This window comes from Cyprinus carpio, unplaced genomic scaffold (assembly GCF_018340385.1).
Source record: "Cyprinus carpio isolate SPL01 unplaced genomic scaffold, ASM1834038v1 S000000402, whole genome shotgun sequence".
In the NCBI taxonomy this organism is placed as follows: domain Eukaryota; kingdom Metazoa; phylum Chordata; class Actinopteri; order Cypriniformes; family Cyprinidae; genus Cyprinus; species Cyprinus carpio.
The window spans coordinates 1-22,672 of record NW_024873145.1 but is presented as its reverse complement, the minus strand read 5'-3'; the positions used below and the strand labels follow the sequence as shown (position 1 = coordinate 22,672).

Below are 22,672 nucleotides of genomic sequence, written 5' to 3'. Positions count from 1 at the left end.
CATGAGTCAATGATAGGGCTAGAGGAGCTAATGAGATCTTTGTCTGGACCCGTCAGTAAAGAGAGCAGTCCAGAGTTTGGATCCCGTCACGTACAAAAAAGAGCTGTCTTTCCATACTGGCTAAATAAATACAAAGTGGTGACGCCGGAAACACAGAGGCTGCAAACACAGACGATGACCAGTTGCACGTCCTCCCACCGTGTGTTGGGCAGATGGCCAAATTCACTCTGCTCTTGACATTCCGGTGTAGCTCTGCTGTGAGCAGAGCCCCCAAAAATACAGGTCACTCGCAAAAGCTCCCCTCCACGGAAATCTTTAGTAAAAGGCGAAAGATTTATGCGACAATGAAGAGAAACTCGAGCTGTATCCCCACCCCCTTGGGCCTGTGCGCTGCCAGTGGTAAGCCACTATTCTCACCTAGGGTCATCAATGGTGAAGACACCTGCCCACATGCATTTCGTCACCCCCCACTCCAAAGGGGAGGAGTAAAGGTCACAAAAAATTCCCGTCAGTCACCTAATGACCACAAGCCAAATCAATCAGAATCAGAATGAGCTTTATTGCCAGGTATGTTTACACATACGAGAAATTTGTTTTCGTGACAGAAGCAAATCAAGGCAATGCAATCCCTTCCTCATGCCTCCATCTGAAAAGTTGGAGGAAAAAAAAAAATAAATAAAAGAGTCCAAATAATGACCCCTATAACATATATTGTTCCAAATGTTAAGCGACTTCAGCTTATGATGGGTCCAACTGGTATTTTATGGTGTAAGGGCTGTGTCGGCATAAGAAAAAGCCATGCTTTGTTTAGTGATGTCAGTGCTGTGGCACTGGCTGGGGACAAACTGCTGCATGAGCAGCTCCTCGTTAGTATAGTGGACAGTATCTCCGCCTGTCACGCGGAAGACCGGGGTTCGATTCCCCGACGGGGAGAGCTAGCTCTTTTCTGCTTGCTGGACGACCAATCCAAAAGTTTTTGGCGCAACCACGGCTCACAGAAGGAGTACGGCTACGATGTCAGCCCGAGCCAAAGGAAATGCGTTGGCCGGGAATCGAACCCGGGTCAACTGCTTGGAAGGCAGCTATGCTCACCACTATACCACCAACGCAGGCAGAAGGTGCCAGAAATACAGGTCACTCACAAAAGCTCCCCTTCACGGAAAGACAGCTATGCTCACCACTATACCTCCGGCGCAGGCAGAAGACACCAACTTGCGCTGTCAGTAAAAAGGCTCGAAGCGCATGAGTCAATGATAGGGCTAGAGGAGCTAATGAGATCTTTGTTTGGACCCGTCAGTAAATGAGAGCAGTCCAGAGTTTGGATCCCGTCACGTACAAAAAAGCGCTGTCTTTCCATACTGGCTAAATAAATACAAAGTGGTGACGCCGGAAACACAGAGGCTGCAAACACAGACGATGACCAGTTGCACGTCCTCCCACCGTGTGTTGGCAGATGGCCAAATTCACTCTGCTCTTGACATTCCGGTGTAGCTCTGCTGTGAGCAGAGCCCCCAAAAATACAGGTCACTCGCAAAAGCTCCCCTCCACGGAAATCTTTAGTAAAAGGCGAAAGATTTATGCGACAATGAAGAGAAACTCGAGCTGTATCCCCACCCCCTTGGGCCTGTGCGCTGCCAGTGGTAAGCCACTATTCTCACCTAGGGTCATCAATGGTGAAGACACCTGCCCACATGCATTTCGTCACCCCCTCACTCCAAAGGGGAGGAGTAAAGGTCACAAAAAATTCCCGTCAGTCACCTAATGACCACAAGCCAAATCAATCAGAATCAGAATGAGCTTTATTGCCAGGTATGTTTACACATACGAGAAATTTGTTTTCGTGACAGAAGCAAATCAAGGCAATGCAATCCCTTTCTCATGCCTCCATCTGAAAAGTTGGAGGAAAAAAAAATAAATAAATAAAAGAGTCCAAATAATGACCCCTATAACATATAGTGTTCCAAATGTTAAGCGACTTAAGCTTATGATGGGTCCAACTGGTATTTTATGGTGTAAGGGCTGTGTCGGCATAAGAAAAAAAAAAATGCTTTGTTTAGTGATGTCAGTGCTGTGGCACTGGCTGGGGACAAACTGCTGCATGCGCAGCTCCTCGTTAGTATAGTGGACAGTATCTCCGCCTGTCACGCGGAAGACCGGGGTTCGATTCCCCGACGGGGAGAGCTAGCTCTTTCTGCTTGCTGGACGACCAATCCAAAAGTTTTTGGCGCAACCACGGCTCACAGAAGGAGTACGGCTACGATGTCAGCCCGAGCCAAAGGAAATGCGTTGGCCGGGAATCGAACCCGGGTCAACTGCTTGGAAGGCAGCTATGCTCACCACTATACCACCAACGCAGGCAGAAGGTGCCAGAAATACAGGTCACTCACAAAAGCTCCCCTTCACGGAAAGACAGCTATGCTCACCACTATACCTCCGGCGCAGGCAGAAGACACCAACTTGCGCTGTCAGTAAGAAGGCTCGAAGCGCATGAGTCAATGATAGGGCTAGAGGAGCTAATGAGATCTTTGTTTGGACCCGTCAGTAAAGAGAGCAGTCCAGAGTTTGGATCCCGTCACGTACAAAAAAGCGCTGTCTTTCCATACTGGCTAAATAAATACAAAGTGGTGACGCCGGAAACACAGAGGCTGCAAACACAGACGATGACCAGTTGCACGTCCTCCCACCGTGTGTTGGCAGATGGGCAAATTCACTCTGCTCTTGACATTCCGGTGTAGCTCTGCTGTGAGCAGAGTCCCCAAAAATACAGGTCACTCGCAAAAGCTCCCCTCCACGGAAATCTTTAGTAAAAGGCGAAAGATTTATGCGACAATGAAGAGAAACTCGAGCTGTATCCCCACCCCCTTGGGCCTGTGCGCTGCCAGTGGTAAACCACTATTCTCACCTAGGGTCATCAATGGTGAAGACACCTGCCCACATGCATTTCGTCACCCCCTCACTCCAAAGGGGAGGAGTAAAGGTCACAAAAAATTCCCGTCAGTCACCTAATGACCACAAGCCAAATCAATCAGAATCAGAATGAGCTTTATTGCCAGGTATGTTTACACATACGAGAAATTTGTTTTCGTGACAGAAGCAAATCAAGGCAATGCAATCCCTTTCTCATGCCTCCATCTGAAAAGTTGGAGGAAAAAAAAAATAAATAAATAAAAGAGTACAAATAATGACCCCTATAACATATAGTGTTCCAAATGTTAAGCGACTTCAGCTTATGATGGGTCCAACTGGTATTTTATGGTGTAAGGGCTGTGTCGGCATAAGAAAAAGCCATGCGTTGTTTAGTGATGTCAATGCTGTGGCACTGGCTGGGGACAAACTGCTGCATGCGCAGCTCCTCGTTAGTATAGTGGACAGTATCTCCGCCTGTCACGCGGAAGACCGGGGTTCGATTCCCCGACGGGGAGAGCTAGCTCTTTTCTGCTTGCTGGACGACCAATCCAAAAGTTTTTGGCGCAACCACCGGCTCACAGAAGGAGTACGGCTACGATGTCAGCCCGAGCCAAAGGAAATGCGTTGGCCGGGAATCGAACCCGGGTCAACTGCTTGGAAGGCAGCTATGCTCACCACTATACCACCAACGCAGGCAGAAGGTGCCAGAAATACAGGTCACTCACAAAAGCTCCCCTTCACGGAAAGACAGCTATGCTCACCACTATACCTCCGGCGCAGGCAGAAGACACCAACTTGCGCTGTCAGTAAGAAGGCTCGAAGCGCATGAGTCAATGATAGGGCTAGAGGAGCTAATGAGATCTTTGTCTGGACCCGTCAGTAAAGAGAGCAGTCCAGAGAGTTTTGGATCCCGTCACGTACAAAAAAGCGCTGTCTTTCCATACTGGCTAAATAAATACAAAGTGGTGACGCCGGAAACACAGAGGCTGCAAACACAGACGATGACCAGTTGCACGTCCTCCCACCGTGTGTTGGCAGATGGCCAAATTCACTCTGCTCTTGACATTCCGGTGTAGCTCTGCTGTGAGCAGAGCCCCCAAAAATACAGGTCACTCGCAAAAGCTCCCCTCCACGGAAATCTTTAGTAAAAGGCGAAAGATTTATGCGACAATGAAGAGAAACTCGAGCTGTATCCCCACCCCCTTGGGCCTGTGCGCTGCCAGTGGTAAGCCACTATTCTCACCTAGGGTCATCAATGGTGAAGACACCTGCCCACATGCATTTCGTCACCCCCTCACTCCAAAGGGGAGGAGTAAAGGTCACAAAAAATTCCCGTCAGTCACCTAATGACCACAAGCCAAATCAATCAGAATCAGAATGAGCTTTATTGCCAGGTATGTTTACACATACGAGAAATTTGTTTTCGTGACAGAAGCAAATCAAGGCAATGCAATCCCTTTCTCATGCCTCCATCTGAAAAGTTGGAGGAAAAAAATAAATAAATAAAAGAGTCCAAATAATGACCCCTATAACATATAGTGTTCCAAATGTTAAGCGACTTCAGCTTATGATGGGTCCAACTGGTATTTTATGGTGTAAGGGCTGTGTCGGCATAAGAAAAAGCCATGCTTTGTTTAGTGATGTCAGTGCTGTGGCACTGGCTGGGGACAAACTGCTGCATGCGCAGCTCCTCGTTAGTATAGTGGACACTATCTCCGCCTGTCACGCGGAAGACCGGGGTTCGATTCCCCGACGGGGAGAGCTAGCTCTTTTCTGCTTGCTGGACGACCAATCCAAAAGTTTTTGGCGCAACCACGGCTCACAGAAGGAGTACGGCTACGATGTCAGCCCGAGCCAAAGGAAATGCGTTGGCCGGGAATAGAACCACCACTCAACTGCTTGGAAGGCAGCTATGCTCACCACTATACCACCAACGCAGGCAGAAGGTGCCAGAAATACAGGTCACTCACAAAAGCTCCCCTTCACGGAAAGACAGCTATGCTCACCACTATACCTCCGGCGCAGGCAGAAGACACCAACTTGCGCTGTCAGTAAGAAGGCTCGAAGCGCATGAGTCAATGATAGGGCTAGAGGAGCTAATGAGATCTTTGTCTGGACCCGTCAGTAAAGAGAGCAGTCCAGAGTTTGGATCCCGTCACGTACAAAAAAGCGCTGTCTTTCCATACTGGCTAAATAAATACAAAGTGGTGACGCCGGAAACACAGAGGCTGCAAACACAGACGATGACCAGTTGCACGTCCTCCCACCGCGTGTTGGCAGATGGCCAAATTCACTCTGCTCTTGACATTCCGGTGTAGCTCTGCTGTGAGCAGAGCCCCCAAAAATACAAGTCACTCGCAAAAGCTCCCCTCCACGGAAATCTTTAGTAAAAAGGCGAAAGATTTATGCGACAATGAAGAGAAACTCGAGCTGTATCCACACCCCCTTGGGCCTGTGCGCTGCCAGTGGTAAGCCACTATTCTCACCTAGGGTCATCAATGGTGAAGACACCTGCCCACATGCATTTCGTCACCCCCTCACTCCAAAGGGGAGGAGTAAAGGTCACAAAAAATTCCCGTCAGTCACCTAATGACCACAAGCCAAATCAATCAGAATCAGAATGAGCTTTATTGCCAGGTATGTTTACACATACGAGAAATTTGTTTTCGTGTACAGAAGCAAATCAAGGCAATGCAATCCCTTTCTCATGCCTCCATCTGAAAAGTTGGAGGAAAAAAAAAAAATAAATAAAAGAGTCCAAATAATGACCCCTATAACATATAGTGTTCCAAATGTTAAGCGACTTCAGCTTATGATGGGTCCAACTGGTATTTTATGGTGTAAGGGCTGTGTCGGCATAAGAAAAAGCCATGCTTTGTTTAGTGATGTCAGTGCTGTGGCACTGGCTGGGGACAAACTGCTGAATGAGCAGCTCCTCGTTAGTATAGTGGACAGTATCTCCGCCTGTCACGCGGAAGACCGGGGTTCGATTCCCCGACGGGGAGAGCTAGTTCTTTTCTGCTTGCTGGACGACCAATCCAAAAGTTTTTGGCGCAACCACGGCTCACAGAAGGAGTACGGCTACGATGTCAGCCCGAGCCAAAGGAAATGCGTTGGCCGGGAATCGAACCCGGGTCAACTGCTTGGAAGGCAGCTATGCTCACCGCTATACCACCAACGCAGGCAGAAGGTGCCAGAAATACAGGTCACTCACAAAAGCTCCCCTTCACGGAAAGACAGCTATGCTCACCACTATACCTCCGGCGCAGGCAGAAGACACCAACTTGCGCTGTCAGTAAGAAGGCTCGAAGCGCATGAGTCAATGATAGGGCTAGAGGAGCTAATGAGATCTTTGTTTGGACCCGTCAGTAAAGAGAGCAGTCCAGAGTTTGGATCCCGTCACGTACATAAAAGCGCTGTCTTTCCATACTGGCTAAATAAATACAAAGTGGTGACGCCGGAAACACAGAGGCTGCAAACACAGACGATGACCAGTTGCACGTCCTCCCACCGTGTGTTGGCAGATGGCCAAATTCACTCTGCTCTTGACATTCCGGTGTAGCTCTGCTGTGAGCAGAGCCCCCAAAAATACAGGTCACTCGCAAAAGCTCCCCTCCACGGAAATCTTTAGTAAAAGGCGAAAGATTTATGCGACAATGAAGAGAAACTCGAGCTGTATCCCCACCCCCTTGGGCCTGTGCGCTGCCAGTGGTAAGCCACTATTCTCACCTAGGGTCATCAATGGTGAAGACACCTGCCCACATGCATTACATCACCCCCTCACTCCAAAGGGGAGGAGTAAAGGTCACAAAAAATTCCCGTCAGTCACCTAATGACCACAAGCCAAATCAATCAGAAATCAGAATGAGCTTTATTGCCAGGTATGTTTACACATACGAGAAATTTGTTTTCGTGACAGAAGCAAATCAAGGCAATGCAATCCCTTTCTCATGCCTCCATCTGAAAAGTTGGAGGAAAAAAATAAATAAATAAAAGAGTACAAATAATGACCCCTATAACATATAGTGTTCCAAATGTTAAGCGACTTCAGCTTATGATGGGTCCAACTGGTATTTTATGGTGTAAGGGCTGTGTCGGCATAAGAAAAAGCCATGCTTTGTTTAGTGATGTCAGTGCTGTGGCACTGGCTGGGGACAAACTGCTGCATGCGCAGCTCCTCGTTAGTATAGTGGACAGTATCTCCGCCTGTCACGCGGAAGACCGGGGTTCGATTCCCCGACGGGGAGAGCTAGCTCTTTTCTGCTTGCTGGACGACCAATCCAAAAGTTTTTGGCGCAACCACGGCTCACAGAAGGAGTACGGCTACGATGTCAGCCCGAGCCAAAGGAAATGCGTTGGCCGGGAATCGAACCCGGGTCAACTGCTTGGAAAGCAGCTATGCTCACCACTATACCACCAACGCAGGCAGAAGGTGCCAGAAATACAGGTCACTCACAAAAGCTCCCCTTCACGGAAAGACAGCTATGCTCACCACTATACCTCCGGCGCAGGCAGAAGACACCAACTTGCGCTGTCAGTAAGAAGGCTCGAAGCGCATGAGTCAATGATAGGGCTAGAGGAGCTAATGAGATCTTTGTCTGGACCCGTCAGTAAAGAGAGCAGTCCAGAGTTTGGATCCCGTCACGTACAAAAAAGACGCTGTCTTTCCATACTGGCTAAATAAATACAAAGTGGTGACGCCGGAAACACAGAGGCTGCAAAACACAGACGATGACCAGTTGCACGTCCTCCCACCGTGTGTTGGCAGATGGCCAAATTCACTCTGCTCTTGACATTCCGGTGTAGCTCTGCTGTGAGCAGAGCCCCCAAAAATACAGGTCACTCGCAAAAGCTCCCCTCCACGGAAATCTTTAGTAAAAGGCGAAAGATTTATGCGACAATGAAGAGAAACTCGAGCTGTATCCCCACCCCCTTGGGCCTGTGCGCTGCCAGTGGTAAGCCACTATTCTCACCTAGGGTCATCAATGGTGAAGACACCTGCCCACATGCATTTCGTCACCTCCTCACTCCAAAGGGGAGGAGTAAAGGTCAAAAAAAATTCCAGTCCCGTCAGTCACCTAATGACCACAAGCCAAATCAATCAGAATCAGAATGAGCTTTATTGCCAGGTATGTTTACACATACGAGAAATTTGTTTTCGTGACAGAAGCAAATCAAGGCAATGCAATCCCTTTCTCATGCCTCCATCTGAAAAGTTGGAGGAAAAAAAATAAATAAATAAAAGAGTCCAAATAATGACCCCTATAACATATAGTGTTCCAAATGTTAAGCGACTTCAGCTTATGATGGGTCCAACTGGTATTTTATGGTGTAAGGGCTGTGTCGGCATAAGAAAAAGCCATGCTTTGTTTAGTGATGTCAGTGCTGTGGCACTGGCTGGGGACAAACTGCTGCATGCTCAGCTCCTCGTTAGTATAGTGGACAGTATCTCCGCCTGTCACGCGGAAGACCGGGGTTCGATTCCCCGACGGGGAGAGCTAGCTCTTTTCTGCTTGCTGGGACGGCCAATCCAAAAGTTTTTGGCGCAACCACGGCTCACAGAAGGAGTACGGCTACGATGTCAGCCCGAGCCAAAGGAAATGCGTTGGCCGGGAATCGAACCCGGGTCAACTGCTTGGAAGGCAGCTATGCTCACCACTATACCACCAACGCAGGCAGAAGGTGCCAGAAATACAGGTCACTCACAAAAGCTCCCCTTCACGGAAAGACAGCTATGCTCACCACTATACCTCCGGCGCAGGCAGAAGACACCAACTTGCGCTGTCAGTAAGAAGGCTCGGAGCGCATGAGTCAATGATAGGGCTAGAGGAGCTAATGAGATCTTTGTTGGACCCGTCAGTAAAGAGAGCAGTCCCGAGTTTGGATCCCATCACGTACAAAAAAGCGCTGTCTTTCCATACTGGCTAAATAAAAACAAAGTGGTGACGCCGGAAACACAGAGGCTGCAAACACAGACGATGACCAGTTGCACGTCCTCCCACCGTGTGTTGGCAGATGGCCAAATTCACTCTGCTCTTGACATTCCGGTGTAGCTCTGCTGTGAGCAGAGCCCCCAAAAATACAGGTCACTCGCAAAAGCTCCCCTCCACGGAAATCTTTAGTAAAAGGCGAAAGATTTATGCGACAATGAAGAGAAACTCGAGCTGTATCCCCACCCCCTTGGGCCTGTGCGCTGCCAGTGGCAAGCCACTATTCTCACCTAGGGTCATCAATGGTGAAGACACCTGCCCACATGCATTTCGTCACCCCCTCACTCCAAAGGGGAGGAGTAAAGGTCACAAAAAATTCCCGTCAGTCACCTAATGCCCACAAGCCAAATCAATCAGAATCAAGAATGAGCTTTATTGCCAGGAATGTTTACACATACGAGAAATTTGTTTTCGTGACAGAAGCAAATCAAGGCAATGCAATCCCTTTCTCATGCCTCCATCTGAAAAGTTGGAGGAAAAAAAAAAAAATAAATAAAAGAGTCCAAATAATGACCCCTATAACATATAGTGTTCCAAATGTTAAGCGACTTCAGCTTATGATGGGTCCAACTGGTATTTTATGGTGTAAGGGCTGTGTCGGCATAAGAAAAAACCCATGCTTCGTTTAGTGATGTCAGTGCTGTGGCACTGGCTGGGGACAAACTGCTGCATGCTCAGCTCCTCGTTAGTATAGTGGACAGTATCTCCGCCTGTCACGCGGAAGACCGGGGTTCGATTCCCCGACGGGGAGAGCTAGCTCTTTTCTGCTTGCTGGACGACCAATCCAAAAGTTTTTGGCGCAACCACGACTCACAGAAGGAGTACGGCTACGATGTCAGCCCGAGCCAAAGGAAATGCGTTGGCCGGGAATCGAACCCGGGTCAACTGCTTGGAAGGCAGCTATGCTCACCACTATACCACCAACGCAGGCAGAAGGTGCCAGAAATACAGGTCACTCACAAAAGCTCCCCTTCACGGAAAGACAGCTATGCTCACCACTATACCTCCGGCGCAGGCAGAAGACACCAACTTGCGCCGTCAGTAAGAAGGCTCGAAGCGCATGAGTCAATGATAGGGCTAGAGGAGCTAATGAGATCTTTGTCTGGACCCGTCAGTAAAGAGAGCAGTCCAGAGTTTGGATCCCGTCACGTACAAAAAAGCGCTGTCTTTCCATACTGGCTAAATAAATACAAAGTGGTGACGCCGGAAACACAGAGGCTGCAAACACAGACGATGACCAGTTGCACGTCCTCCCACCGTGTGCTGGCAGATGGCCAAATTCACTCTGCTCTTGACATTCCGGTGTAGCTCTGCTGTGAGCAGAGCCCCCAAAAATACAGGTCACTCGCAAAAGCTCCCCTCCACGGAAATCTTTAGTAAAAGGCGAAAGATTTATGCGACAATGAAGAGAAACTCGAGCTGTATCCCCACCCCCTTGGGCCTGTGCGCTGCCAGTGGTAAACCACTATTCTCACCTAGGGTCATCAATGGTGAAGACACCTGCCCACATGCATTTCGTCACCCCCTCACTCCAAAGGGGAGGAGTAAAGGTCACAAAAAATTCCCGTCAGTCACCTAATGACCACAATCCAAATCAATCAGAATCAGAATGAGCTTTATTGCCAGGTATGTTTACACATACGAGAAATTTGTTTTCGTGACAGAAGCAAATCAAGGCAATGCAATCCCTTCCTCATGCCTCCATCTGAAAAGTTGGAGGAAAAAAATAAATAAATAAAAGACTCCAAATAATGACCCCTATAACATATAGTGTTCCAAATGTTAAGCGACTTCAGCTTATGATGGGTCCAACTGGTATTTTATGGTGTAAGGGCCGTGTCGGCATAAGAAAAAGCCATGCTTTGTTTAGTGATGTCAGTGCTGTGGCACTGGCTGGGGACAAACTGCTGCATGCGCAGTTCCTTGTTAGTATAGTGGACAGTATCTCCACCTGTCACGCGGAAAAAAGACCGGGGTTCGATTCCCCGACGGGGAGAGCTAGCTCTTTTCTGCTTGCTGGACGACCAATCCAAAAGTTTTTGGCGCAACCACGGCTCACAGAAGGAGTACGGCTACGATGTCAGCCCGAGCCAAAGGAAATGCGTTGGCCGGGAATCGAACCCGGGTCAACTGCTTGGAAGGCAGCTATGCTCACCGCTATACCACCAACGCAGGCAGAAGGTGCCAGAAATACAGGTCACTCACAAAAGCTCCCCTTCATGTGCTCACCACTATACCTCCGGCGCACAGAAGACACCAGCGCAGTAAAGGCCAGAAATCAGGTCACTCACAAAGCTCAGGCCATAGGAAATCAGCTAATACCACTATGCTCATCCACTTTGTCAGGAAAGGTGCAGCTCAGCTCCCCTTCACGGAAAGAGCTATGCTCACCACTATACCTCCGGCGCAGGCAGAAGACACCAACTTGCGCTGTCAGTAAGAAGGCTCGAAGCGCATGAGTCAATGATAGGGCTAGAGGAGCTAATGAGATCTTTGTCTGGACCCGTCAGTAAAGAGAGCAGTCCAGAGTTTGGATCCCGTCACGTACAAAAAAGCGCTGTCTTTCCATACTGGCTAAATAAATACAAAGTGGTGACGCCGGAAACACAGAGGCTGCAAACACAGACGATGACCAGTTGCACGTCCTCCCACAGTGTGTTGGCAGATGGCCAAATTCACTCTGCTCTTGACATTCCGGTGTAGCTCTGCTGTGAGCAGAGCCCCCAAAAATACAGGTCACTCGCAAAAGCTCCCCTCCACGGAAATCTTTAGTAAAAGGCGAAAGATTTATGCGACAATGAAGAGAAACTCGAGCTGTATCCCCACCCCCTTGGGCCTGTGCGCTGCCAGTGGTAAGCCACTATTCTCACCTAGGGTCATCAATGGTGAAGACACCTGCCCACATGCATTTCGTCACCCCCTCACTCCAAAGGGGAGGAGGTAAAGGTCACAAAAAAAAATTCCCGTCAGTCACCTAATGACCACAAGCCAAATCAATCAGAATCAGAATGAGCTTTATTGCCAGGTATGTTTACACATACGAGAAATTTGTTTTCGTGACAGAAGCAAATCAAGGCAATGCAATCCCTTTCTCATGCCTCCATCTGAAAAGTTGGAGGAAAAAAAAAATAAATAAATAAAAGAGTCCAAATAATGACCCCTATAACATATAGTGTTTCCAAATGTTAAGCGACTTCAGCTTATGATGGGTCCAACTGGTATTTTATGGTGTAAGGGCTGTGTCGGCATAAGAAAAAGCCATGCTTTGTTTAGTGATGTCAGTGCTGTGGCACTGGCTGGGGACAAACTGCTGCATGCGCAGCTCCTCGTTAGTATAGTGGACAGTATCTCCGCCTGTCACGCGGAAGACCGGGGTTCGATTCCCCGACGGGGAGAGCTAGCTCTTTTCTGCTTGCTGGACGACCAATCCAAAAGTTTTTGGCGCAACCACGGCTCACAGAAGGAGTACGGCTACGATGTCAGCCCGAGCCAAAGGAAATGCGTTGGCCGGGAATCGAACCCGGGTCAACTGCTTGGAAGGCAGCTATGCTCACCACTATACCACCAACGCAGGCAGAAGGTGCCAGAAATACAGGTCACTCACAAAAGCTCCCCTTCACGGAAAGACAGCTATGCTCACCACTATATACCTCCGACGCAGGCAGAAGACACCCACTTGCGCTGTCAGTAAGAAGGCTCGAAGCGCATGAGTCAATGATAGGGCTAGAGGAGCTAATGAGATCTTTGTCTGGACCCGTCAGTAAAGAGAGCAGTCCAGAGTTTGGATCCCGTCACGTACAAAAAAGCGCTGTCTTTCCATACTGGCTAAATAAATACAAAGTGGTGACGCCGGAAACACAGAGGCTGCAAACACAGACGATGACCAGTTGCACGTCCTCCCACCGTGTGTTGGCAGATGGCCAAATTCACTCTGCTCTTGACATTCCGGTGTAGCTCTGCTGTGAGCAGAGCCCCCAAAAATACAGGTCACTCGCAAAAGCTCCCCTCCACGGAAATCTTTAGTAAAAGGCGAAAGATTTATGCGACAATGAAGAGAAACTCGAGCTGTATCCCCACCCCCTTGGGCCTGTGCGCTGCCAGTGGTAAGCCACTATTCTCACCTAGGGTCATCAATGGTGAAGACACCTGCCCACATGCATTTCGTCACCCCCTCACTCCAAAGGGGAGGAGTAAAGGTCACAAAAAATTCCCGTCAGTCACCTAATGACCACAAGCCAAATCAATCAGAATCAGAATGAGCTTTATTGCCAGGTATGTTTACACATACGAGAAATTTGTTTTCGTGACAGAAGCAAATCAAGGCAATGCAATCCCTTTCTCATGCCTCCATCTGAAAAGTTGGAGGAAAAAAATAAATAAATAAAAGAGTCCAAATAATGACCCCTATAACATGTAGTGTTCCAAATGTTAAGCGCGACTTCAGCTTATGATGGGTCCAACTGGTATTTTATGGTGTAAGGGCTGTGTCGGCATAAGAAAAAAGCCATGCTTTGTTTAGTGATGTCAGTGCTGTGGTGGCACTGGCTGGGGACAAACTGCTGCATGCGCAGCTCCTCGTTAGTATAGTGGACAGTATCTCCGCCTGTCACGCGGAAGACCGGGGTTCGATTCCCCGACGGGGAGAGCTAGCTCTTTTCTGCTTGCTGGACGACCAATCCAAAAGTTTTTGGCGCAACCACGGCTCACAGAAGGAGTACGGCTACGATGTCAGCCCGAGCCAAAGGAAATGCGTTGGCCGGGAATCGAACCCGGGTCAACTGCTTGGAAGGCAGCTATGCTCACCACTATACCACCAACGCAGGCAGAAGGTGCCAGAAATACAGGTCACTCACAAAAGCTCCCCTTCACGGAAAGACAGCTATGCTCACCACTATACCTCCGGCGCAGGCAGAAGACACCAACTTGCGCTGTCAGTAAGAAGGCTCGAAGCGCATGAGTCAATGATAGGGCTAGAGGAGCTAATGAGATCTTTGTTTGGACCCGTCAGTAAAGAGAGCAGTCCAGAGTTTGGATCCCGTCACGTACAAAAAAGCGCTGTCTTTCCATACTGGCTAAATAAATACAAAGTGGTGACGCCGGAAACACAGAGGCTGCAAACACAGACGATGACCAGTTGCACGTCCTCCCACCGTGTGTTGGCAGATGGCCAAATTCACTCTGCTCTTGACATTCCGGTGTAGCTCTGCTGTGAGCAGAGTCCCCAAAAATACAAGTCACTCGCAAAAGCTCCCCTCCACGGAAATCTTTAGTAAAAGGCGAAAGATTTATGCGACAATGAAGAGAAACTCGAGCTGTATCCCCACCCCCTTGGGCCTGTGCGCTGCCAGTGGTAAGCCACTATTCTCACCTAGGGTCATCAATGGTGAAGACACCTGCCCACATGCATTTCGTCACCCCCTCACTCCAAAGGGGAGGAGTAAAGGTCACAAAAAATTCCCGTCAGTCACCTAATGACCACAAGCCAAATCAATCAGAATCAGAATGAGCTTTATTGCCAGGTATGTTTACACATACGAGAAATTTGTTTTCGTGACAGAAGCAAATCAAGGCAATGCAATCCCTTTCTCATGCCTCCATCTGAAAAGTTGGAGGAAAAAAATAAATAAATAAAAGAGTCCAAATAATGACCCCTATAACATATAGTGTTCCAAATGTTAAGCGACTTCAGCTTATGATGGGTCCAACTGGTATTTTATGGTGTAAGGGCTGTGTCGGCATAAGAAAAAGCCATGCTTTGTTTAGTGATGTCAGTGCTGTGGGACTGGCTGGGGACAAACTGCTGCATGCGCAGCTCCTCGTTAGTATAGTGGACAGTATCTCCGCCTGTCACGCGGAAGACCGGGGTTCGATTCCCCGACGGGGAGAGCTAGCTCTTTTCTGCTTGCTGGACGACCAATCCAAAAGTTTTTGGCGCAACCACGGCTCACAGAAGGAGTACGGCTACGATGTCAGCCCGAGCCAAAGGAAATGCGTTGGCCGGGAATCGAACCCGGGTCAACTGCTTGGAAGGCAGCTATGCTCACCACTATACCACCAACGCAGGCAGAAGGTGCCAGAAATACAGGTCACTCACAAAAGCTCCCCTTCACGGAAAGACAGCTATGCTCACCACTATACCTCCGGCGCAGGCAGAAGACACCAACTTGCGCTGTCAGTAAGAAGGCTCGAAGCGCATGAGTCAATGATAGGGCTAGAGGAGCTAATGAGATCTTTGTTTGGACCCGTCAGTAAAGAGAGCAGTCCAGAGTTTGGATCCCGTCACGTACATAAAAAAGCGCTGTCTTTCCATACTGGCTAAATAAATACAAAGTGGTGACGCCGGAAACACAGAGGCTGCAAACACAGATGATGACCAGTTGCACGTCCTCCCACCGTGTGTTAGCAGATGGCCAAATTCACTCTGCTCTTGACATTCCGGTGAAGCTCTGCTGTGAGCAGAGCCCCCAAAAAATACAGGTCACTCGCAAAAGCTCCCCTCCACGGAAATCTTTAGTAAAAGGCGAAAGATTTATGCGACAATGAAGAGAAACTCGAGCTGTATCCCCACCCCCTTGGCCCTGTGCGCTGCCAGTGGTAAACCACTATTCTCACCTAGGGTCATCAATGGTGAAGACACCTGCCCACATGCATTTCGTCACCCCCTCACTCCAAAGGGGAGGAGTAAAGGTCACAAAAAATTCCCGTCAGTCACCTAATGACCACAAGCCAAATCAATCAGAATCAGAATGAGCTTTATTGCCAGGTATGTTTACACATACGAGAAATTTGTTTTTGTGACAGAAGCAAATCAAGGCAATGCAATCCCTTTCTCATGCCTCCATCTGAAAAGTTGGAGGAAAAAAATAAATAAATAAAAGAGTCCAAATAATGACCCCTATAACATATAGTGTTCCAAATGTTAAGCGACTTCAGCTTATGATGGGTCCAACTGGTATTTTATGGTGTAAGGGCTGTGTCGGCATAAGAAAAAGCCATGCTTTGTTTTAGTGATGTCAGTGCTGTGGCACTGGCTGGGGACAAACTGCTGCATGCGCAGCTCCTCGTTAGTATAGTGGACAGTATCTCCGCCTGTCACGCGGAAGACCGGGGTTCGATTCCCCGACGGGGAGAGCTAGCTCTTTTCTGCTTGCTGGACGACCAATCCAAAAGTTTTTGGCGCAACCACGGCTCACAGAAGGAGTACGGCTACGATGTCAGCCCGAGCCAAAGGAAATGCGTTGGCCGGGAATCGAACCCGGGTCAACTGCTTGGAAGGCAGCTATGCTCACCACTATACCACCAACGCAGGCAGAAGGTGCCCGGAAATACAGGTCACTCACAAAAGCTACCCTTAACGGAAAGACAGCTATGCTCACCACTATACCTCCGGCGCAGGCAGAAGACACCAACTTGCGCTGTCAGTAAGAAGGCTCGAAGCGCATGAGTCAATGATAGGCTAGAGGAGCTAATGAGATCTTTGTTTGGACCCGTCAGTAAAGAGAGCAGTCCAGAGTTTGGATCCCGTCACATACAAAAAAGCGCTGTCTTTCCATACTGGCTAAATAAATACAAAGTGGTGACGCCGGAAACACAGAGGCTGCAAACACAGACGATGACCAGTTGCACGTCCTCCCACCGTGTGTTGGCAGATGGCCAAATTCACTCTGCTCTTGACATTCCGGTGTAGCTCTGCTGTGAGCAGAGCCCCCAAAAATACAGGTCACTCGCAAAAGCTCCCCTCCACGAAAGATTTATGCGACAAAGAAACTCGAGCTGTATCTTTAGTAAAAGGCGGTGAAGACACCTGATGCGCCGTCAGTCACCTATGTGAAGAGAAACTCGAGCTGTATCCCCACCCCTTGGGCATCAATGGTGAAGACACTTGCCCACCTGCATTTCGTGGCGCTCACTCCAAGGGGAGGAGTAAAGGTCACTAAAAAATTCCCGTCAGTCACCTAATGACCACAAGCAAAACAATCAGAATCAGAATGACTTTATTGCCAGGTATGTTTACACATACGAGAAATTTGTTTTCGTGACAGAAGCAAATCAAGGCAATGCAATCCCTTTCTCATGCCTCCATCTGAAAAGTTGTAGGAAAAAAATAAATAACAAAAGAGTCCAAATAATGACCCCTATAACATATAGTGTTCCAAATGTTAAGCGACTTCAGCTTATGATGGGTCCAACTGGAATTTTATTGGTGTAAGGGCTGTGTCGGCATAAGAAAAAGCCATGCTTTGTTTAGTGATGTCAGTGCTGTGGCACTGGCTGGGGACAAACTGCTGCATGCGCAGCTCCTCGTTAGTATAGTGGACAGTATCTCCGCCTGTCACGCGGAAGACCGGGGTTCGATTCCCCGACGGGGAGAGCTAGCTCTTTTCTGCTTGCTGGACGACCAATCCAAAAGTTTTGGCGCAACCACGGCTCACAGAAGGAGTACGGCTACGATGTCAGCCCGAGCCAAAGGAAATGCGTTGGCCGGGAATCGAACCCGGGTCAACTGCTTGGAAGGCAGCTATGCTCACCACTATACCACCAACGCAGGCAGAAGGTGCCAGAAAAACAGGTCACTCACAAAAGCTCCCCTTCACGGAAAGACAGCTATGCTCACCACTATACCTCCGGCGCAGGCAGAAGACACCAACTTGCGCTGTCAGTAAGAAGGCTCGAAGCGCATGAGTCAATGATAGGGCTAGAGGAGCTAATGAGATCTTTGTTTGGACCCGTCAGTAAAGAGAGCAGTCCAGAGTTTGGATCCCGTCACGTACAAAAAAGCGCTGTCTTTCCATACTGGCTAAATAAATACAAAGTGGTGACGCCGGAAACACAGAGGCCTGCAAACACAGACGATGACCCGATTGCACGTCCTCCCACCGTGTGTTGGCAGATGGCCAAATTCACTCTGCTCTTGACATTCCGGTGTAGCTCTGCTGTGAGCAGAGCCCCCAAAAATACAGGTCACTCGCAAAAGCTCCCCTCCACGGAAATCTTTAGTAAAAGGCGAAAGATTTATGCGACAATGAAGAGAAACTCGAGCTGTATCCCCACCCCCTTGGGCCTGTGCGCTGCCAGTGGTAAGCCACTATTCTCACCTAGGGTCATCAATGGTGAAGACACCTGCCCACATGCATTTCGTCACCCCCTCACTCCCAAAGGGGAGGAGTAAAGGGTCACAAAAAAATTCCCGTCAGTCACCTAATGACCACAAGCCAAATCAATCAGAATCAGAATGAGCTTTATTGCCAGGTATGTTTACACATACGAGAAATTTGTTTTCGTGACAGAAGCAAATCAAGGCAATGCAATCCCTTCCTCATGCCTCCATCTGAAAAGTTGGAGGAAAAAAATAAAATAAATAAAAGAGTCCAAATAATGACCCCTATAACATATAGTGTTCCAAATGTTAAGCGACTTCAGCTTATGATGGGTCCAACTGGTATTTTATGGTGTAAGGGCTGTGTCGGCATAAGAAAAGCCATGCTTTGTTTAGTGATGTCAGTGCTGTCCCACTGGCTGTGGACAAACTGCTGCATGCTCAGCTCCTCGTTAGTATAGTGGACAGTATCTCCGCCTGTCACGCGGAAGACCGGGGTTCGATTCCCCGACGGGGAGAGCTAGCTCTTTTCTGCTTGCTGGACGACCAATCCAAAAGTTTTTGGCGCAACCAGGGCTCACAGAAGGAGTACGGCTACGATGTCAGCCCGAGCCAAAGGAAATGCGTTGGCGGGAATCGAACCCGGGTCAACTGCTTGGAAGGCAGCTATGCTCACCACTATACCACCAACGCAGGCAGAAGGTGCCAGAAATACAGGTCACTCACAAAAGCTCCCCTTCACGGAAAGACAGCTATGCTCACCACTATACCTCCGGCGCAGGCAGAAGACACCAACTTGCGCTGTCAGTAAGAAGGCTCGAAGCGCATGAGTCAATGATAGGGCTAGAGGAGCTAATGAGATCTTTGTTTGGACCCATCAGTAAAGAGAGCAGTCCAGAGTTTGGATCCAGTCACGTACAAAAAAGACGCTGTCTTTCCATACTGGCTAAATAAATACAAAGTGGTGACGCCGGAAACACAGAGGCTGCAAACACAGACGATGACCAGTTGCACGTCCTCCCACCGTGTGTTGGCAGATGGCCAAATTCACTCTGCTCTTGACATTCCGGTGTAGCTCTGCTGTGAGCAGAGCCCCCAAAAATACAGGTCACTCGCAAAAGTTCCCCCCCACGGAAATCTTTAGTAAAAGGCGAAAAGTCTAACCTACAATCAACAAACTCGAACACAACCCCCACCCCCTTGGGCCTGTGCGCTGCCAGTGGTAAGCCACTATTCTCACCTAGGGTCATCAATGGTGAAGACACCTGCCCACATGCATTTCGTCACCCCCTCACTCCAAAGGGGAGGAGTAAAGGTCACAAAAAATTCCCGTCAGTCACCTAATGACCACAAGCCAAATCAATCAGAATCAGAATGAGCTTTATTGCCAGGTATGTTTACACATACGAGAAATTTGTTTTCGTGACAGAAGCAAATCAAGGCAATGCAATCCCTTTCTCATGCCTCCATCTGAAAAAGTTGGAGGACAAAAAATAAATAAATAAAAGAGTCCAAATAATGGACCCCTATAACATATAGTGTTCCAAATGTTAAGCGACTTCAGCTTATGATGGGTCCAACTGGTATTTTATGGTGTAAGGGCTGTGTCGGCATAAGAAAAAGCCATGCTTTGTTTAGTGATGTCACTGCTGTCGCACTGGCTGGGGACAAACTGCTGCATGCGCAGCTCCTCGTTAGTATAGTGGACAGTATCTCCGCCTGGTCCAGTCGAAGACCGGGGTTCGATTCCCCGACGGGGAGAGCTAGCTCTTTCTGCTTGCTGGACGACCAATCCAAAAGTTTTTGGCGCAACCACGGCTCACAGAAGGAGTACGGCTACGATGTCAGCCCGAGCCAAAGGAAATGCGTTGGCCGGGAATCCAACCCGGGTCAACTGCTTGGAAGGCAGCTATGCTCACCACTATACCACCAACGCAGGCAGAAGGTGCCAGAAATAGAGGTCACTCACACAAGCTCCCCTTCACGGACGGAAAGACAGCTATGCTCACCACTATACCTCCGGCGCAGGCAGAAGACACCAACTTGCGCTGTCAGTAAGAAGGCTCGAAGCGCATGAGTCAATGATAGGGCTAGAGGAGCTAATGAGATCTTTGTTTGGACCCGTCAGTAAAGAGAGCAGTCCAGAGTTTGGATCCCCGTCACGTACAAAAAAGCGCTGTCTTTCCATACAGGCTAAATAAATACAAAGTGGTGACGCCGGAAACACAGAGGCTGCAAACACAGACGATGACCAGTTGCACGTCCTCCCACCGTGTGTTGGCAGATGGCCAAATTCACTCTGCTCTTGACATTCCGGTGTAGCTCTGCTGTGAGCAGAGCCCCCAAAAATACAGGTCACTCGCAAAAGCTCCCCTCCAAGGAAATCTTTAGTAAAAGGCGAAAGATTTATGCGACAATGAAGAGAAAACTCGAGCTGTATCCCCACCCCCTTGGGCCTGTGCGCTGCCAGTGGTAAACCACTATTCTCACCTAGGGTCATCAATGGTGAAGACACCTGCCCACATGCATTTCGTCACCCCCCTCACTCCAAAGGGGAGGAGTAAAGGTCACAAAAAATTCCCGTCAGTCACCTAATGACCACAAGCCAAATCAATCAGAATCAGAATGAGCTTTATTGCCAGGTATGTTTACACATACGAGAAATTTGTTTTCGTGACAGAAGCAAATCAAGGCAATGCAATCCCTTCCTCATGCCCTCCATCTGAAAAAGTTGGAGGAAAAAAATAAATAAATAAAAGAGTCCAAATAATGACCCCTATAACATATAGTGTTCCAAATGTTAAAGCGACTTCAGCTTATGATGGGTCCAACTGGTATTTTATGGTGTAAGGGCTGTGTCGGCATAAGAAAAAGCCATGCTTTGTTTAGTGATGTCAGTGCTGTGGCACTGGCTGGGGACAAACTGCTGCATGCGCAGCTCCTCGTTAGTATAGTGGACAGTATCTCCGCCTGTCACGCGGAAGACCGGGGTTCGATTCCCCGGCGGGAAGAGCTAGCTCTTTTCTGCTTGCTGGACGACCAATCCAAAAGTTCTTGGCGCAACCACGGCTCACAGAAGGAGTACGGCTACGATGTCAGCCCGAGCCAAAGGAAATGCGTTGGCCGGGAATCGAACCCGGGTCAACTGCTTGGAAGGCAGCTATGCTCACCACTATACCACCAACGCAGGCAGAAGGTGCCAGAAATACAGGTCACTCACAAAAGCTCCCCTTAACGGAAAGACAGCTATGCTCACCACTATACCTCCGGCGCAGGCAGAAGACACCAACTTGCGCTGTCAGTAAGAAGGCTCGAAGCGCATGAGTCAATGATAGGGCTAGAGGAGCTAATGAGATCTTTGTCTGGACCCGTCAGTAAAGAGAGCAGTCCAGAGTTTGGATCCCGTCACGTACAAAAAAGCGCTGTCTTTCCATACTGGCTAAATAAATACAAAGTGGTGACGCCGGAAACACAGAGGCTGCAAACACAGACGATGACCAGTTGCACGTCCTCCCACCGTGTGTTGGCAGATGGCCAAAATTCACTCTGCTCTTGACATTCCGGTGTAGCTCTGCTGTGAGCAGAGTCCCCAAAAAATACAGGTCACTCGCAAAAAGCTCCCCTCCACGGAAATCTTTAGTAAAAGGCGAAAGATTTATGCGACAATGAAGAGAAACTCGAGCTGTATCCCCACCCCCTTGGGACTGTGCGCGCGCCAGTGGTAAGCCACTATTCTCACCTAGGGTCATCAATGGTGAAGACACCTGCCCACATGCATTTCGTCACCCCCTCACTCCAAAGGGGAGGAGTAAAGGTCACAAAAAATTCCCGTCAGTCACCTAATGACCACAAGCCAAATCAATCAGAATCAGAATGAGCTTTATTGCCAGGTATGTTTAACACATACGAGAAATTTGTTTTCGTGACAGAAGCAAATCAAGGCAATGCAATCCCTTTCTCATGCCTCCATCTGAAAGTTGGAGGAAAAAAATAAATAAATAAAAGAGTCCAAATAATGACCCCTATAACATATAGTGTTCCAAATGTTAAGCGACTTCAGCTTATGATGGGTCCAACCTGGTATTTTATGGTGTAAGGGCTGTGTCGGCATAAAAAAAAGCCATGCTTTGTTTAGTGATGTCAGTGCTGTGGCACTGGCTGGGGACAAACTGCTGCATGCGCAGCTCCTCGTTAGTATAGTGGACAGTATCTCCGCCTGTCACGCGGAAGACCGGGGTTCGATTCCCCGACGGGGAGAGAGCTAGCTCTTTTCTGCTTGCTGGACGACAAATCCAAAAGTTGGTTGGCGCAACCACGGCTCACAGAAGGAGTACGGCTACGATGTCAGCCCGAGCCAAAGGAAATGCGTTGGCCTGGAATCGAACCCAGGTCAACTGCTTGGAAGGCAGCTATGCTCACCACTATACCACCAACGCAGGCAGGAAAAAGGTGCCAGAAATACAGGTCACTCACAAAAGCTCCCCTTCAAGGAAAGACAGCTATGCTAACCACTATACCCTCCGGCGCAGGCAGAAGACACCAACTTGCGCTGTCAGTAAGAAGGCTCGAAGCGCATGAGTCAATGATAGGGCTAGAGGAGCTAATGAGATCTTTGTCTGGACCCGTCAGTAAAGAGAGCAGTCCAGAGTTTGGATCCCGTCACGTACAAAAAAGCTAG

General features: G+C 48.8%; 49 non-coding genes across 49 annotated transcripts; 15 read left to right on the top strand and 34 right to left on the bottom strand.

The window, feature by feature from the left end:
• Positions 1-248: 248 nt before the first annotated feature.
• Positions 249-363, bottom strand: LOC122142907. The gene has a single exon (XR_006158852.1). It is a non-coding gene; the product is annotated as a U5 spliceosomal RNA (small nuclear RNA).
• Positions 364-861: 498 nt separating this feature from the next.
• On the top strand, positions 862-933 carry trnad-guc. The gene has a single exon. It is a non-coding gene; the product is annotated as a tRNA-Asp (tRNA).
• A 104-nt stretch (positions 934-1,037) lies between these two features.
• Positions 1,038-1,109, bottom strand: trnag-ucc. Its single transcript has one exon. It is a non-coding gene; the product is annotated as a tRNA-Gly (tRNA).
• Positions 1,110-1,489: 380 nt separating this feature from the next.
• Positions 1,490-1,604, bottom strand: LOC122142906. Its single transcript, XR_006158851.1, has one exon. It is a non-coding gene; the product is annotated as a U5 spliceosomal RNA (small nuclear RNA).
• A 503-nt stretch (positions 1,605-2,107) lies between these two features.
• trnad-guc lies at positions 2,108-2,179 on the top strand. Its single transcript has one exon. It is a non-coding gene; the product is annotated as a tRNA-Asp (tRNA).
• Positions 2,180-2,282: 103 nt separating this feature from the next.
• Positions 2,283-2,354, bottom strand: trnag-ucc. The gene has a single exon. It is a non-coding gene; the product is annotated as a tRNA-Gly (tRNA).
• Positions 2,355-2,734: 380 nt separating this feature from the next.
• On the bottom strand, positions 2,735-2,848 carry LOC122142913. The gene has a single exon (XR_006158859.1). It is a non-coding gene; the product is annotated as a U5 spliceosomal RNA (small nuclear RNA).
• A 502-nt stretch (positions 2,849-3,350) lies between these two features.
• On the top strand, positions 3,351-3,422 carry trnad-guc. Its single transcript has one exon. It is a non-coding gene; the product is annotated as a tRNA-Asp (tRNA).
• A 105-nt stretch (positions 3,423-3,527) lies between these two features.
• trnag-ucc lies at positions 3,528-3,599 on the bottom strand. The gene has a single exon. It is a non-coding gene; the product is annotated as a tRNA-Gly (tRNA).
• A 382-nt stretch (positions 3,600-3,981) lies between these two features.
• Positions 3,982-4,096, bottom strand: LOC122142904. Its single transcript, XR_006158850.1, has one exon. It is a non-coding gene; the product is annotated as a U5 spliceosomal RNA (small nuclear RNA).
• Positions 4,097-4,595: 499 nt separating this feature from the next.
• On the top strand, positions 4,596-4,667 carry trnad-guc. The gene has a single exon. It is a non-coding gene; the product is annotated as a tRNA-Asp (tRNA).
• Positions 4,668-5,223: 556 nt separating this feature from the next.
• LOC122142916 lies at positions 5,224-5,339 on the bottom strand. The gene has a single exon (XR_006158863.1). It is a non-coding gene; the product is annotated as a U5 spliceosomal RNA (small nuclear RNA).
• A 501-nt stretch (positions 5,340-5,840) lies between these two features.
• trnad-guc lies at positions 5,841-5,912 on the top strand. Its single transcript has one exon. It is a non-coding gene; the product is annotated as a tRNA-Asp (tRNA).
• A 104-nt stretch (positions 5,913-6,016) lies between these two features.
• trnag-ucc lies at positions 6,017-6,088 on the bottom strand. The gene has a single exon. It is a non-coding gene; the product is annotated as a tRNA-Gly (tRNA).
• A 379-nt stretch (positions 6,089-6,467) lies between these two features.
• On the bottom strand, positions 6,468-6,582 carry LOC122142903. Its single transcript, XR_006158849.1, has one exon. It is a non-coding gene; the product is annotated as a U5 spliceosomal RNA (small nuclear RNA).
• Positions 6,583-7,082: 500 nt separating this feature from the next.
• Positions 7,083-7,154, top strand: trnad-guc. Its single transcript has one exon. It is a non-coding gene; the product is annotated as a tRNA-Asp (tRNA).
• A 104-nt stretch (positions 7,155-7,258) lies between these two features.
• Positions 7,259-7,330, bottom strand: trnag-ucc. The gene has a single exon. It is a non-coding gene; the product is annotated as a tRNA-Gly (tRNA).
• A 381-nt stretch (positions 7,331-7,711) lies between these two features.
• On the bottom strand, positions 7,712-7,826 carry LOC122142902. The gene has a single exon (XR_006158848.1). It is a non-coding gene; the product is annotated as a U5 spliceosomal RNA (small nuclear RNA).
• A 505-nt stretch (positions 7,827-8,331) lies between these two features.
• Positions 8,332-8,403, top strand: trnad-guc. Its single transcript has one exon. It is a non-coding gene; the product is annotated as a tRNA-Asp (tRNA).
• Positions 8,404-8,508: 105 nt separating this feature from the next.
• On the bottom strand, positions 8,509-8,580 carry trnag-ucc. Its single transcript has one exon. It is a non-coding gene; the product is annotated as a tRNA-Gly (tRNA).
• A 378-nt stretch (positions 8,581-8,958) lies between these two features.
• LOC122142901 lies at positions 8,959-9,073 on the bottom strand. Its single transcript, XR_006158847.1, has one exon. It is a non-coding gene; the product is annotated as a U5 spliceosomal RNA (small nuclear RNA).
• A 503-nt stretch (positions 9,074-9,576) lies between these two features.
• Positions 9,577-9,648, top strand: trnad-guc. The gene has a single exon. It is a non-coding gene; the product is annotated as a tRNA-Asp (tRNA).
• A 104-nt stretch (positions 9,649-9,752) lies between these two features.
• On the bottom strand, positions 9,753-9,824 carry trnag-ucc. The gene has a single exon. It is a non-coding gene; the product is annotated as a tRNA-Gly (tRNA).
• A 379-nt stretch (positions 9,825-10,203) lies between these two features.
• LOC122142900 lies at positions 10,204-10,318 on the bottom strand. Its single transcript, XR_006158846.1, has one exon. It is a non-coding gene; the product is annotated as a U5 spliceosomal RNA (small nuclear RNA).
• Positions 10,319-10,997: 679 nt separating this feature from the next.
• Positions 10,998-11,069, bottom strand: trnag-ucc. The gene has a single exon. It is a non-coding gene; the product is annotated as a tRNA-Gly (tRNA).
• Positions 11,070-11,598: 529 nt separating this feature from the next.
• LOC122142899 lies at positions 11,599-11,713 on the bottom strand. Its single transcript, XR_006158845.1, has one exon. It is a non-coding gene; the product is annotated as a U5 spliceosomal RNA (small nuclear RNA).
• A 507-nt stretch (positions 11,714-12,220) lies between these two features.
• trnad-guc lies at positions 12,221-12,292 on the top strand. The gene has a single exon. It is a non-coding gene; the product is annotated as a tRNA-Asp (tRNA).
• A 104-nt stretch (positions 12,293-12,396) lies between these two features.
• On the bottom strand, positions 12,397-12,468 carry trnag-ucc. Its single transcript has one exon. It is a non-coding gene; the product is annotated as a tRNA-Gly (tRNA).
• A 381-nt stretch (positions 12,469-12,849) lies between these two features.
• Positions 12,850-12,964, bottom strand: LOC122142920. The gene has a single exon (XR_006158867.1). It is a non-coding gene; the product is annotated as a U5 spliceosomal RNA (small nuclear RNA).
• A 505-nt stretch (positions 12,965-13,469) lies between these two features.
• On the top strand, positions 13,470-13,541 carry trnad-guc. The gene has a single exon. It is a non-coding gene; the product is annotated as a tRNA-Asp (tRNA).
• A 104-nt stretch (positions 13,542-13,645) lies between these two features.
• trnag-ucc lies at positions 13,646-13,717 on the bottom strand. The gene has a single exon. It is a non-coding gene; the product is annotated as a tRNA-Gly (tRNA).
• Positions 13,718-14,097: 380 nt separating this feature from the next.
• Positions 14,098-14,211, bottom strand: LOC122142912. The gene has a single exon (XR_006158858.1). It is a non-coding gene; the product is annotated as a U5 spliceosomal RNA (small nuclear RNA).
• Positions 14,212-14,710: 499 nt separating this feature from the next.
• On the top strand, positions 14,711-14,782 carry trnad-guc. The gene has a single exon. It is a non-coding gene; the product is annotated as a tRNA-Asp (tRNA).
• Positions 14,783-14,886: 104 nt separating this feature from the next.
• On the bottom strand, positions 14,887-14,958 carry trnag-ucc. The gene has a single exon. It is a non-coding gene; the product is annotated as a tRNA-Gly (tRNA).
• A 381-nt stretch (positions 14,959-15,339) lies between these two features.
• On the bottom strand, positions 15,340-15,455 carry LOC122142910. Its single transcript, XR_006158855.1, has one exon. It is a non-coding gene; the product is annotated as a U5 spliceosomal RNA (small nuclear RNA).
• Positions 15,456-15,955: 500 nt separating this feature from the next.
• Positions 15,956-16,027, top strand: trnad-guc. The gene has a single exon. It is a non-coding gene; the product is annotated as a tRNA-Asp (tRNA).
• Positions 16,028-16,131: 104 nt separating this feature from the next.
• Positions 16,132-16,203, bottom strand: trnag-ucc. Its single transcript has one exon. It is a non-coding gene; the product is annotated as a tRNA-Gly (tRNA).
• Positions 16,204-17,195: 992 nt separating this feature from the next.
• On the top strand, positions 17,196-17,267 carry trnad-guc. Its single transcript has one exon. It is a non-coding gene; the product is annotated as a tRNA-Asp (tRNA).
• A 103-nt stretch (positions 17,268-17,370) lies between these two features.
• On the bottom strand, positions 17,371-17,442 carry trnag-ucc. The gene has a single exon. It is a non-coding gene; the product is annotated as a tRNA-Gly (tRNA).
• Positions 17,443-17,823: 381 nt separating this feature from the next.
• Positions 17,824-17,938, bottom strand: LOC122142919. Its single transcript, XR_006158866.1, has one exon. It is a non-coding gene; the product is annotated as a U5 spliceosomal RNA (small nuclear RNA).
• A 502-nt stretch (positions 17,939-18,440) lies between these two features.
• Positions 18,441-18,512, top strand: trnad-guc. Its single transcript has one exon. It is a non-coding gene; the product is annotated as a tRNA-Asp (tRNA).
• Positions 18,513-18,615: 103 nt separating this feature from the next.
• Positions 18,616-18,688, bottom strand: trnag-ucc. The gene has a single exon. It is a non-coding gene; the product is annotated as a tRNA-Gly (tRNA).
• A 379-nt stretch (positions 18,689-19,067) lies between these two features.
• LOC122142917 lies at positions 19,068-19,180 on the bottom strand. Its single transcript, XR_006158864.1, has one exon. It is a non-coding gene; the product is annotated as a U5 spliceosomal RNA (small nuclear RNA).
• Positions 19,181-19,858: 678 nt separating this feature from the next.
• trnag-ucc lies at positions 19,859-19,930 on the bottom strand. The gene has a single exon. It is a non-coding gene; the product is annotated as a tRNA-Gly (tRNA).
• A 384-nt stretch (positions 19,931-20,314) lies between these two features.
• On the bottom strand, positions 20,315-20,430 carry LOC122142915. The gene has a single exon (XR_006158861.1). It is a non-coding gene; the product is annotated as a U5 spliceosomal RNA (small nuclear RNA).
• Positions 20,431-21,109: 679 nt separating this feature from the next.
• trnag-ucc lies at positions 21,110-21,181 on the bottom strand. Its single transcript has one exon. It is a non-coding gene; the product is annotated as a tRNA-Gly (tRNA).
• A 380-nt stretch (positions 21,182-21,561) lies between these two features.
• Positions 21,562-21,678, bottom strand: LOC122142898. The gene has a single exon (XR_006158844.1). It is a non-coding gene; the product is annotated as a U5 spliceosomal RNA (small nuclear RNA).
• A 501-nt stretch (positions 21,679-22,179) lies between these two features.
• On the top strand, positions 22,180-22,251 carry trnad-guc. Its single transcript has one exon. It is a non-coding gene; the product is annotated as a tRNA-Asp (tRNA).
• A 107-nt stretch (positions 22,252-22,358) lies between these two features.
• On the bottom strand, positions 22,359-22,430 carry trnag-ucc. Its single transcript has one exon. It is a non-coding gene; the product is annotated as a tRNA-Gly (tRNA).
• Between the last annotated feature and the right edge of the window lie 242 nt (positions 22,431-22,672).